Here is a 7,336-nt window from a genome sequence, read left to right as displayed (position 1 = left end):
TGGTGAGTTTTCAATCTCATTGTGGATATCTGTGGAAGTCAACAAGCAAATGTGAGATGTAAAAAGTAAATGTTTCTGCTGAAAATGGAGTGAAAATAAGTCATCCTGATTTATGGTTACAAAATACTGGTGTAAACTGCGTCAACAGCGGCCTGAGGAACAGCTGTCAGTTTCTCAATTGATAAATGGAGATAAACTTAACAAAGTCGTACTAGGAGGAAAGGAGTTGAAAACGAAACCTCTCATTCCGAGAATAAAATGTCAAAAGTGAAAAGAATTAAGTTAAAGTGAACATGATGTTATAAGTATGGGGGTTATTTACTACGATATATATTATCAGAAATATTAAATAGTATGTTTAAAGGCAAAATGCCAATTCTAGCTGTTATGTAGTTCTTCTGAAATTCATGAGTCATCCCATTGCTATGAAATTCCATTTGAACAGATTGAGATGCAGTGCAAAACTGATCTATCATTTTATATTTAGAGATTGTATGCCAATGAATATGAATAGCTTTTTTCATATTTCATTACAAAGTACCATGTCTATTTTATGCTTGTATCTTTTTCTGTTACAGAGGAAGAAAATTGGGCTTAAAACTCAATGTAATACATTAATTCAGCTCTGCATTTTAGTATAGAATTTGCTTTTTCATCAGTCCAGTTTTCTAAGAGACATTCAAGCTGCTTTATGTTCTCTTTTCTAACTAACCATATCAATGATGTTACATTCTGAACCTTATTTGAACAATCTGTGCAATCTGGTAGTAAACTGCATGCAATTGCCCTTATGTGTTTCTTCATCTCATAATGGCCTAAGACCCACCTATCACAACTATTCATTCATGAGGATGTTTGTATCACAGGCAGGGAGGGAGGGGACTATATATTTATTAACCTGTCTATATCGTGTTGACAAACTCATTGGGCAAAATTGACAGGTTTATTTGCACAGCACCCACTGACACCATTCTCTGACAATCTGGCACACTTGAGACTTTGGTGGTGCCAGACTAACATATATTCCAGACCATTGGATGCAATTCCATTAATACTCCAAATACACTTGTTTATAGATGTCACATGGCTTTGCAATACATTTTCCAGTGAATCTGATGTTTAAAAGGTGGGCAGGAAGCAGGCCCCAAGTACGTATATTTCAAGAGTGCATGCAAACTGGGCTGCACTGAGTTTCTGGAATGAGACTACTAAATTTGAGAGGAATGCAGGAAACATGTCAGACAGATGCTGGATGATTGAGGTTTCCAAATTGTCGGGTAGTGGATTATCAAAGTTTTACTGTATCTGTCAAACAGCTATTGTGGAAAGATTCAGATAAACTGAAGCAGATTCCATAAGATTCTTATCTATCTGACTTTGAATCAAATTGTATTAGAATGTCACTCAACAATACAGGGGTTCCCATTACTAATGACATGGCTTACAGAAATTCAACTTTACACAAATTCTCCTAAACATTTTTAAGCTCATAGTAATAATAATTATTATAATAACAAAATGTTTCAAGATATTCATTAATGACTAGATACAGGATACATTACATTAATTTAGTGGTGGTAATAGAGTGATTATTCAGTGCTTGTGAACAAATATCTCCATGAAAGAGCAGAATTGTTGTGATTTTGTTGCCTTATTTCACCAAGAAAAAAATGGAAGGTACTGTATATTTTGGTTGGTTAATAAATCAATCTCTTTAGCAGGGTCTATCACAAATGCTAACCTCCCCGCCATCAAAGGAATCTATAGGAGGCACTACTTCAAAAAACAAACCAATATCATCAAAGTCCCACATAACTCTAGCCACACTCTTATTTCACTCCTACCATCGGGACTGAAAACCATGAGCACCAGTTCAAGAATAGCTTCTTCCTAACAACCATCAGGCTCTTGAGCACTACACAACACTCATCTCAACAACTATGAACTTCTATGCACTGTCTTGGTTGGACTAAGGAGTTTTCTTTTGTACTTGTATTATCGTTATTAATTTTTGATTTGTTCAAAAACTATTATATAGGGCAGTACATTGCACAGCTGGTAGAGTTCCTGCTCACAGCACCAGAGACCTGGGTTCGATCCTGACCTTGGGTGCTCCCTGTGTGGTTTGCACATTCTCCCTGTGACCACATGGGTTTCCTCCGTGTGCACCGGTTTCCTCCCACAACACCAAATCGTGCGGGTTTGTAGGTTAACTGGCCTCTGTAAATTGCCCCAAGTGCGCAGGGAGTGGATGTGAAAGTGGGATAACATAGAACTAGTGTGAACGATTTATCGATGGTTGGAGTGGATTTGGTGGACCAAAGGGTCTGTTTCCATGCTGTGTATCTAATTTAAACTCTAAACTATTATATAATATCTGGGTGTGTTGCATTCACAGCTCTGTTAAACTGCTGCATATAAGAATTTCAGATCTCATTTTTTGCTACATATGACAATTGAACCTTTTAAAGGGCCTGTCCCAGTTACACGACCTTTACAGGCGACTGCCGGCACCCGCGTTAGGTCTCCGAAATTTTTAACATGTTGAAAATTCAGCGGCATCCAGAAAGATGCTACGACTCTTTGTAGACCTCTCACGACCATAGGAGACGTCTCACGACCATACAGGCGACCCCTGGCGACATGTCGCAGGTGACCTCTCATGACCATAGGAGACCTTTCATGATCATACAGCCTGTATTGTCGTGAGAGGTCTCCTATGGTCGTGGGAGGTCTCCAAAGAGTCGTAGCGTCTTTCTGGTCGCCGCTGAATTTTCAACATTGAAAATTTCGGCGACCTATCACGGGTGCTGGCAGTCGCTGTAAAGGTCGTGTAAGTGGGACAGGCCCTCAATTCTCCTGAAAACCATTTCTTTTCCAGTACCCTGCTAAAGACAATGGCACTGAGAAACATGAAGATCTTATTTGTTCAATAATTAAAGTAATACATGCATTGATGACAGTATATCTTTGGTGTATCATGAATATCAGCAAATTAAGGACAATCACACCGAACAATATGAGGTTTATGCAATGTCTTGTATATATTTGATTAAATACTAAGTATATAAGAATTAAGGGTGTTATTTTGTAATGAGCACTGACATTTGTAATGAGCTTATTGTACCGACAGTTTATGCCGGTAGTTAGTAACATTAAACAGATTAGTAATGTTTTCAAGTATTTGTCATTCATTTCATACAATTTATTATATCTACACACAGTATATTCTACTCTGAGAAAAATGCAAACATAAATTATACAATGCTTATAAAAACTAAGTTAACCTATGTTTAGCCATAAACCCTTTGCAAAATTCTAAAAGATATTCCAGCTTATTTTTCATAATTTGACACCTTTTGCAAATTAAAAGTTTCCTTTTTCCTATTTTCCTCTTAAGCTTCCACTCCTGAAAGGAAAGGAGTGAAGCTGCACAGATAGTAGCAATTTCGTACTTCAAACATGCGGCTATGTTTTTTTTTAAATTATTCTGGATGTGAATACAATTGGACATCTGTAGCCAAGTCTAATCTTATCCACATCTAATGTTCTGATTTAATGATCTAATGTACTGCTCATGAAATTCTGCAAACACAAATAGGAATCTCCGACAATGTTCTTCCCCGAACTGGAATATGGGAGTTAACTAGTCTATAAAACAACACCTTGTGGAATTACACCGTCCATCTATACACTAGCATTTCATGCAGTGCACTAACTAAACTCTATTTATGGAAACAATCCACTTAATCTGGAATAATGCATTTTGCCAATATTTAGTTGTAATATGAAAGATTACACAATTTGGCTTATTTTGTGCCAGAGAATTAGACAAGATACATATATGATATCGCAGATAGATAGGGTTGGTGAGAAGGCTATTGGCATGATGGCCTTCGTCAGTCAGGGTAATGAGTTGGAAATTGGAATGTTATGTTACAGTTATATAAGTTATGAGTGAGACCACACTTAGTGTTGAGTTTAGCTTTGGTCACGCTGCTGCAGGAAAGATGCCATTAAGCTGAAAAGAGAGCAGAGACGATTCATAACAATGTTGCCAGGATGGGTGGGCCTGGGCTATCGGGAGAGGTTGGGTAGGCTAGGATTTTATTCCGTGGAGAGCAGAGAGCTGATCTTATAGAGGTGTATAAAATCATGAGGGGAATAGATGGAGGAAATTTATCAGAATAGAGGAATAACGAATTAGAGCACATAGGTTTTAGGTGAGAGGGGAATGATTTAGTAGGATTTAGTTGGAACCTGAGAGGATTTTTTTTTTCTCACACAGGGTTGTGGATGTATGGAATAAACTACCGGAGGAAGGAGTTGATGTGGGTTCAATAACAACGTTTAAAAAAGATTTGGACACATACATGGATAACAAAGGTGGAGAGGGATATGAGCCAAATGCAGGCAAATTGCAGTAACTTAGATGGGGCATCTTGGTCAGCTTAGTTGCTCCAGCATTTCATGTCTATTTTGGAAACCCAGATCTACAGTTCATTGTTTCTACCTCTTGATCAGTATGGACAAGTTGTGTGAAAGTGCCTATTTTTTATGCTGTATGATTCCAATGATAAAATCTTAAAGAGGCAATATATGATTATTCTCATTAAATAAATTGATGACAAACTATATTTCTGGTGATTAAATCTTCAGATGACCCTAATCTTCTCAGTGGAGCAGTTCTAATGATAACTGGGACAACACCATTTGGTGTTAGTTTATTACCATCCTCATTATGCTGAAAGCAGCTCAACTTGAAAGTCCAATTTATTATCCATTAGAAGGAAAGGATACTGGTTTAAAACATCAAAATGTTTAGAACATACAATGGGACGGCTGAGAAATATGTCAAGTAATTGACAAAGGTCATCTGATCACAGAGCAGAAATTCATCATTGATCATTAGCACTGAAAGTGTGAGAGAACATTGATCCCAGCTGTACTGCCTTCCAGCACATTCCATTCCATTCCATTCACCTCAGTGGAACCAAATGTACAGAGGTGAGTACAACCAGCGACTATTACTGTATGAGGGGGGTGATAGTGTTTCTTATTTTCACCTGACACGTTTTTGGATGGTGGAAACATTGAAATGGTTTTAAGGAATTTTTGCGAGAGTCTTACTACTGTATTTTTAACGTGGTTGAACTGTTCAGTTAAAAAGTAAATGAAAAACTAGTTAACAGTGGCCCAATGAATTGAATTGAATCAATTTTATTAGCCAAGTATGTATACATACAAGGAATTTGCATTGGTGCTTTGCTCACAAGGATAACAATACGATATACAGTAGACATTTAAAAATAAAACATTATAATTTGTGAAGAAATGTGAAGAATAAGATTATTTAAGAAAAAGAATAAAGAAGAATTAAAATTCATGTGAAGATTAAAATTAAATACCAGAGCAAAAGGAGGCTACAGAGTTTTGGCTGTTGAGTAGAGCTATTGCTGGTGGAAAAAAGCTGTTTTTATGTCTGGCTGTGGTGGCTTTGACAGTCCGGAGTTGCCTCCCAGAGGGAAGTACTTCAAAGAGTTTGTGGCTAGGGTGAAAGGGGTCAGAGATGATCTTACCCGCTCGCTTCCTGGCCCTTGCAGTGTACAGTTCATCAATGGGGGGAAGGTTGCAGCCAACAACCTTCTCAACTGATCGAACGATGCGCTGCAGCCTCCGGATGTCATGCTTGGTGGCTGAGCCAAACTAGACCATGATGGAAAAGGTGAGGATAAACTCTATGATGGCAGTATAAAACTGGACCATCATTGCCTGTGGCAGATTGTGTTTTCTCAGCTGCCGCACGAAGTACATCTTCTGTTGGACCTTTTTGACTGAGGAGTCGATGGTGGCCCCCTATTTTAGGTCTGGAGATGATGATTCCAAGGAACTTAAATAACCACAGATGTGACTGTGGTGTTGTTGATGGTGAGTGGGGGGAGAGGAGGGGGAGCTCTCCACAAGTCTACAATCAATTCCACTGTCTTAAGAGCATTGAGCTCCAGGTTGTTGTGATGGTACCAGGACGCCTTCTGTGTCATTTCCTGTCTTTAGGCAGATTCTTCCCTATCCTGGATCAGTCCAATCAGGGTTGTGTCGTCCGCAAACTTGAGAAGCTTGACAGAGGTGTCTGTGGAGGTGCAGTTGTTAGTGTTGAGAGCGTACAGGAGAGGGGAGAGTACGCAGCCTTGCGGTGCTCTTATGCTGAGGGTCAGCGGGTCCGAGATGTACTTTCCCAGCCTCACTGTCAGGATACACTGGTGATACACTGACAGAGGGGTTCAGGCACAGTCAGCTGGGAGAGTTTGGATTGTAGTATCTCTGCACAATGGTGTTGAATGCAGAGCTAAATCCACAAACAAAATCCTTGCACAGGTCCCCTGGCGGTCTCGGTGCTGGAGGATGAAGTGCAGGCCCAGGTTGACTGTCATCCACTGATCTATTGGCCCAGTATGCAAACTGCAGGGGGTCCAGCAGGGGGTTTGTGATATTTTTCAAGTGGGCCAGCACAAGTCTTTCAATGATTTTCATGATTACAGAGGTCAGTGCGACAGGCCTGTAGTCATTAAGACCAGTAATCCTTGGCTTTTTGGGTCCAGGGACAATAGTGAATCAGGCAGGAACTGTGCAAGTTTGCAGGGACTGATTGAAAATGTCTGTGTAGACTGGTGCCAGTTGCTCGGCACAGAGCCTTAGGGTAGAGGGGAAAACATTGTCCATTCCTGGAGATTTCCGGCTTTTCTGTCTCCTGAATAGCTTTTCCACCTCCTTAATTTTTCTATTGTTAATGATGGAGAAGTGGCCAGTCAGATGTTGGGCAGCAAGGAGCGGGTGGGTAGTGGAGGAGGGCCCAGAATTTGCAGACTGGAGTCAGGCTGTCAGTGGGTGTGAAGTGGTGATTGGGGAGGAGTGGATGGGGGAGGGGGGTGGGGCTACCGGGGTTATGTTTCTGTCTATCGAACCTGCAGTAGAACTCGTTCAGGTCGTTGGTCAGCTGACGATTGTCCAAGGAGCGGGGGGGGCTTTCCTCGTGTAGCTGGTGATTTCTTGCAAGCCCTTCCACACTGAAGAAGAGTAATTGGCTGAGAACTTGCTCCTTAACTTCTCTGAGTATCTTTCCTTAGCAGCTATGATTCCTCTTCTCAGCTTGTACTTGCATCCCCGCTCCTGTAGGCCTCATCTTTAGACTGGCGGAGCTGTCTGCGTTCTGCTGTAAACCAGGGCTTGTCATTGTTGAACCTGATTCGGTTCCTAGTGGGAACTGTCCTCACAAAAGCTCTGTATATTCATCAAGGCTTGTGGTTGCTTCCCTGAACACATTCCAATCAGTGCAGTC

The sequence above is a fragment of the Amblyraja radiata genome, chromosome 3 (assembly GCF_010909765.2).
Source record: "Amblyraja radiata isolate CabotCenter1 chromosome 3, sAmbRad1.1.pri, whole genome shotgun sequence".
NCBI lineage: Eukaryota > Metazoa > Chordata > Chondrichthyes > Rajiformes > Rajidae > Amblyraja > Amblyraja radiata.
This window is presented reverse-complemented; position numbering follows the sequence as displayed.